This window comes from Octodon degus, unplaced genomic scaffold, assembly GCF_000260255.1.
Source record: "Octodon degus isolate 3935 unplaced genomic scaffold, OctDeg1.0 scaffold00439, whole genome shotgun sequence".
Taxonomy (NCBI): domain Eukaryota; kingdom Metazoa; phylum Chordata; class Mammalia; order Rodentia; family Octodontidae; genus Octodon; species Octodon degus.
This window is the reverse complement of record NW_004525015.1, coordinates 1-6341: the sequence shown is the minus strand read 5'-3', so window position 1 is coordinate 6341 and position 6341 is coordinate 1. Positions and strand designations below refer to the sequence as shown.

General features: G+C 39.9%; 1 non-coding gene across 1 annotated transcript; it reads right to left on the bottom strand.

The window, feature by feature from the left end:
* Positions 1-711: 711 nt before the first annotated feature.
* LOC111814715 lies at positions 712-875 on the bottom strand. Its single transcript, XR_002819624.1, has one exon. It is a non-coding gene; the product is annotated as a U1 spliceosomal RNA (small nuclear RNA).
* Between the last annotated feature and the right edge of the window lie 5466 nt (positions 876-6341).

Here is a 6341-nt window from a genome sequence, read left to right as displayed (position 1 = left end):
GGAAGGGAAGGGAAGGGAAGAGAAGAGAAGAGAAGAGAAGAGAAGAGAAGAGAAGAGAAGAGAAGAGAAGAGAAGAGAAGAGAAGAGAAGAGAAGAGATCTTCTTTCTGCCCCCTTATAATGTATTCAGTCTACTGGGAATATGGTTGTGCCAATGTAATCAGTGGACTGATCTAACAACTACCTATCCTTATCCCCAGCATTCCACTACAAATCAGTCACACATTCTACATAGAGCCATTGAATAAAACTATGAATGCATAAAGTTTTGGCGGGGCATCTAGATATAAGCGATGACATTCTGCCCATATCCCCCTAAAGATGGATGCACATTCCTTTATGTAGAAGGCATTCAGTTCATCTCCAAGAGTTTCCAAAGTTCTAATAGTTTCAGCATTGCTGAAAAGACCATGTTCCAAGTCTCCTCTGAAATTTAAGGCAAACTCTTAGCTGTGAGCCCCTGTACAAATGAAATAAAGTTAAATACTTGCAATATTTAGTGGCACAAGATAGACATTTCCACTCCAAAAGTTACAAACAGGGGGATACAAAGGAATAGGACCAAAGCAAGTTAAAAATCCAGCAGGGTAATCATTAAGGCCTTTACTTCCATGTTCAGCATTCAAGGGAATAAGTGGCAAAGTATTAACTCCAATATGGCTTGTGTGGCTCCATATATATGGCACTTCAGGATGTTGTAGCTTCTTTTTTTCAGGGAAGAGCATGAACACAGTCCCGCACTACCACAATTTATGCAGTCAAGTTTCTCTAATTTGGGGAAATCACAGGGGTCAGCACATTTGGAGTGCAATGGATAAACCTCGCCCTGGGAAAACCACCTTTGTAATCATGGTATCTCCCCTGCCAGGTAAGTATAGTATGTTGTAGCTTCTATGACTTCTTTCTTGGACTGACTTTGCTTAGTCTTTGAAGTTTTCCTTCTCCAATCCACATTACTGGCTTGTCCTAATTTTGGGGGTCTCTACTACATCTTTGGCTTCACACTCACATCTTCACATACTGCTCTCTCAGGAGAACACTGACTGGATTTCCAAGCCTGAAGTCTGGATGAAAACCTTTGTTAGACCACAACTCTACCATTCTGCATGTACTGAAACCACCACCATGTGGATGGGGCCAAGACTGCTGCCAGCTGGACCATGATCCAGGCTTCTTTCTCTCTTGGCTGTAAAAGTCAAATATCTGGACTGCTGAGCAATCTGAATCCAACTTTGAGAAAAAAACCACTCTAGCTACTACAATTCTGGTACATGGTCCAACTACTGAAGTTCTGGAATATGGTGCTCTGGGGCTTTATCCTGAAAGCAAAGGCTTTCATTTTTGCAATTTAGAGGCTGCAAAGTGTAGAGTCCTCGTGCTGCTCCTTGTGATACCCTCATGTCACAAGTGAAATTCTCCTCTTTCTTCTCTGCAATCAAGAACTCTTCTGCTCTATCTTTGCAGATCACAGCTTTAGTAGAGCTTCCTTCCTGCCTAACCTCAGGTATTAAATCATTCTTCTGCATTCTTTGCTCTTGATTCTCAATACAGATTAGGCAAAAAGCCCTCAACAGCCTCAATATTTGATGGCCATAAGCAGCTACCATTAATCTCAGTCTCAGGCAGTCTCTGAGCATGATCAAAATGTACACAAACCTTCTGCCAAGCCACAACAAACATTGTCTGGAGTCCAACAGCCTATGAGTCTTTCTTCCCAATAGAAACCTCTGAAGCCTGGTCATTATCAGCTTTCTGGTCTTCTGAGCTATGATCCAAATTGCCCATATAGTACAACCAAAGTCCTTCCACCTCTGCTTTGTCAGATCACACCTCCAAACCTTTCCTAACATATTGCCTTCCCAGTTCCAAACGGTCTTAAACCAATTGGCCTGTTAATGTCACATCAATGACCCCACTTCTCTGGTACCAAATTTTGTCTTAATTACTTCTCTCTTTGCTAAAAGAAAATACCCAATACCCAAAATTAAAGGAGGGAAGGCTTATTTATCTCACAATTTGTAGAGATTCCACTCTTTAATTGATTGGCTCCAAAGTAAGGTAGTGTATGGTAGAGAAAGACAGCAAAAGCACAAGAGGGAGACAGGGAGAGAAGGGAAGAGAGGGGGGGAGAGGGAAAGATAGAGGGAGGGACAGAGGGAAAAACAGAGAGAGAGAGAGAGAGAGAGAGAGAGAGAGAGAGAGAGAGAGAGACCTCTTTTAGTCCCTTATATTTTATCCAGACTTCAGTTAGTGCCAATCCAATCAGTGGACTGATATAGTAATTGCCCACCCTTAAGCCCAGCACTCTTAATCCTAACACTGCCCTATAAATTAATCACATATTCTAGATTCAGCCACATCTGAAAAAATTCAATGACTGTATAAATCTTTTGGGGAACATCTAAATGCAAATTGTAACATACAGTTACCCTGATAAAAGACCTTGGGTCCCTTTGAGGAAGGACGAAAGAAATACTAACTATATAAATTGTGGTACAACAGCAGGATCCTGCCTTAGGAGCACTCAGCCTCCTCTTCATTCAGGGGGTTCTGGGTCTGTTAACTATCTATAATCCAGCAACTAGTGCTAGCTTAGACAAGCGCAGAGGCCAGGGTTCAATTCCTGGCACTACATGCCTCACCAGCCTTATCCTTCCCAGCACACTGAGCCAGCAATGAAGTCCACATGCAGTGGCTCATGCCTCTAATCCCAGCACTAGGGAGGCTGAAAACAAGAGCATCGCTATGAATCTGAGCTGTGTAGTGAGACCCTGCACATACACACACACACACACACACACACACACACACACACACCCCTAAAATCCAGAAACTGGTTGAAGGGTTGTGATTATCTATTACCATGACTGGAATTAGATTTCACAACATATTGAAATTTTTTAATCACATAAATCTAGTACAAACTTAATAAGTATCATATCTATTTTACTTTTAGGAACATTTTGGCTTATCACCCAGTGCTGTAGGTCTACATGGGTCAAATCATTCCAATCATTGTTCTGCTTCAGCAGTGCATTACACTAATTACAGGCACCTTGCCTTTGGTAATTAAACGATACCATTTTATCCTTACAACTCAAGGTTTCAGTTAAATTCATTGCTCTTCAGATTCTTGACTAATTATACTCCCAACTAAATGGTCTGCTAATGATGGGGCCCTTCTGGGATGCTGATTCTCCCCTCACAAATCTTCTTTTAAAGGTGTTAGTGAAGGATGCATTTTCTTAATTATTTCACTGTGGTAGATTATGCTCCACATAACAATGGCATTGAATAATATAAACATTCACCTTAGTCACATGGAGAGAAAACATTCTCTCAGGCTTTCTCAGAGAGAAAATAAGTCAAGCAATGACTGTGACTCATCCACATGGCTGACATTGACAAAGGATCTACAAACTGTGGTACAGGGTTTCAGGGTAAATCTTGAGGGGATTTGACAGACCTTATCAGATACAAAGTTACATTTCTTTTTATATAGGTCTTGCTTTACCTTGGTCTTAACCATCCAGCTGAAAAGTATAAAAATGAATATAAAAAGTAAAGCCTTATTAATATGCTGAGCTGCAACAGGCTCAAGTGAACAACTTCTTCTAACATTGCCAGTCCTACAGAAAACCCACTACTATTATGGACTACTGGACTATATTGGAATATTTTGCTGAATTCACTCACCTACAATATTTAAATTACAATGGAATACCCATCTTTGACAAAATTAAACAAAAAAGGGGGATATAAATGAACTACCATTTTGTATCTATATATTCAAAATTGTAAGGACAGATATACAGCTGCATTCTCTTAATTCATGAAGAGAAAGGTTTGTTCTAATAGTGTTTGTGAACAGGATATCATGTGTGCATCTTGTACAATGAATAACCACTAAGACAACAATATGGAAAGTATTAATTATTGAAACTGTGCTAGTAAGCGGCTTTGAAATTGTCTCATTGCTATTTTTTCCTCAATAAAATTATTTTAAAAAGAAAAGAAATTCCTCTCAGAAGCACATTGGACTTTCTCCAAAATAGGCCATCTATTATTCAAAAAATCATGCTTTGCCAAAAATTAAAATAAGACCCAGGTCTCTCATCATGCACTAAACTAAAGTCAAAATGCATTAAAGATCTAAACATTAAAAAAGAAACACTTAATCTACTGGAAAAAAAAGTAGATAGAAATCTTTTTTTTAATTTTAGGGCAGAATCTACAGGGTTTCATTACACAGATTAGACTTGCAGTGATTCTCCTGTTTTCAGCCCCCCAAGTACTAGCATTAGAGCTTGTAACACCAAACCCAGTCTCAGTTGCCCTCTCAGCACACCCCAGAGGCAGGGCCAGCAAAGCATGCCAGGAGTTGAATCCCAGTCCCTGCACCTGCCTAAGTAGGCACTTTTGGTCCACTGACCTACCCATAGGTAGAAATCTTGAAGACATAGGGATAGGCAAACTGTTCATAAACTAAAAACAAACAACACGGGAAATAATTCAAAGAATCGACAAATGGGATCTCATCTCATTGAGAAGTTTCTTTATGTCAAAATAAATCACCAACAGAGTGAAAAGAAAACCCAAAAATTGGGAAAAAATCTTAACCAACAATCATTTGCCAAAGGACTTCTGTTTAGAATATACAAAGAGCTAAAAAACATTAGTTACCGAAAATTCAAAGACTCAGTTCAGAAATTGGCATTTGAGAGGAATACACACTTCACAGAGGAAAAAACACAAATGACAAATAAATATATGAAAAATGTTCCACATAGCTGGTAATTCAAGAAATACAAATTAAAAAGACACTGAAATACCATCTGACCCTAGAAAGAATGACTGATATAAAAGAGTCAACTAATAACAAATGCTGGAACTGCTATGGAGAGAAAGAACCCTTCTCCGTTGTTGGTGGGAATGCAGACTGATACCATCAGTGTGGAGACTCCTCAGAAAACTAGAACCGGAAATCCCATTCAACGCAGCTATTCCCCTTCTGAGTATTTTTCCAAAAGAACTGAAAATATTACACCACAGTGATATATATGCACCGATGTTAACAGCAACACAATTTGCGATAGCCAAATCTTGGAAACAATGAAAATGCCCATCAGCCAAGGAATGGATAAAAAAGATGTGGCAATTTTATACAATAGAATATTACACAGCTATAAATAAGGACAAACTTGAGGTCTTTATAGGTATATGGATGCACCTAGAGGCTATACTCATAATGGAAATAAGTCAGAACCACATGTGTAAATATTGTACTGTCTCCCTAGTGTAAGAATCTTAAAGAGGTTCTGTGTCTGTCCCAGCCCGCTGCAGGCCCTTCCGTGGGTGCCCTGCCTGGGGTGACCTAGGTGCTCAGCCAACAGTCTCTGAGAGCACCCCAGGAGCTGGTGGGCGGCTGCCCTGTCCAGGACACTCCAAGGTTCCCAGGGGGACTGACATGGCTCCAATTCCAGCCCATGGACAGGAAGCAAGTTAAGGATTAATACGAAGCTCAGAAGCAGATAGTGCCAGACAATGAGCAGTACTTGGTACACATTTGTTTAGTGTGGCAGCATCTCCTCCTCCCACAACTGCTGGGATGGCAGAAATTAGTCAAATTCAGTATGAAATGGAATACACTGAAGGTATTAGTCAGAAAATGAGGGTCCCTGAAAAATTAAAAGTCGCAACACCAAATGCTGACCTGGAACAAGGATTCTAAGGAGATACAAATGCTAGTGTGATAACGCAAGTTCCAGAGAGGATTGTTGTAGCAGGAAACAATGAAGATGTTTCATTTTCAAGACAAGCAGACCTTGACCTTATTCAGTGAACTCCTTCAAACTCTCTGGCACTCTAAGGAGAGTCACAAGGAGAGACAACATTCTCTCAAGCTTTCACAGAGAGATAATTGGTCAAGCAATGTCCATGACTCAGCCACATGGCTAACACCAACAAAGGAGCTACAAAGTGTGGTACAGGGTTACAGGATAAATTCTGAGGGGACTTGACAGACCTTATCAGATACAAAGGTTATATTTCTTTTTATATAGGTCTTGCTTTATCTTGGTCTTAACCATCCAGCAGAAAAGTATAAAAACGAGGAATACAAAGTAAAGCCATATTAATATTCTGAGCTGTGAAAGGCTCTAGTAAACAATTTCTGACACTGCTAGTCTTGCGGATAACCCACTACTATAATAGATTACTGGACTATATTGGATTACTCTGCTGAATTCATACACCTATAATATATGAATGGCAATGGAATACACATCTCTGACAAAAGTAAACAAAAAAGGGGATATAAGTGGACCATTTTGTACCAGAAAT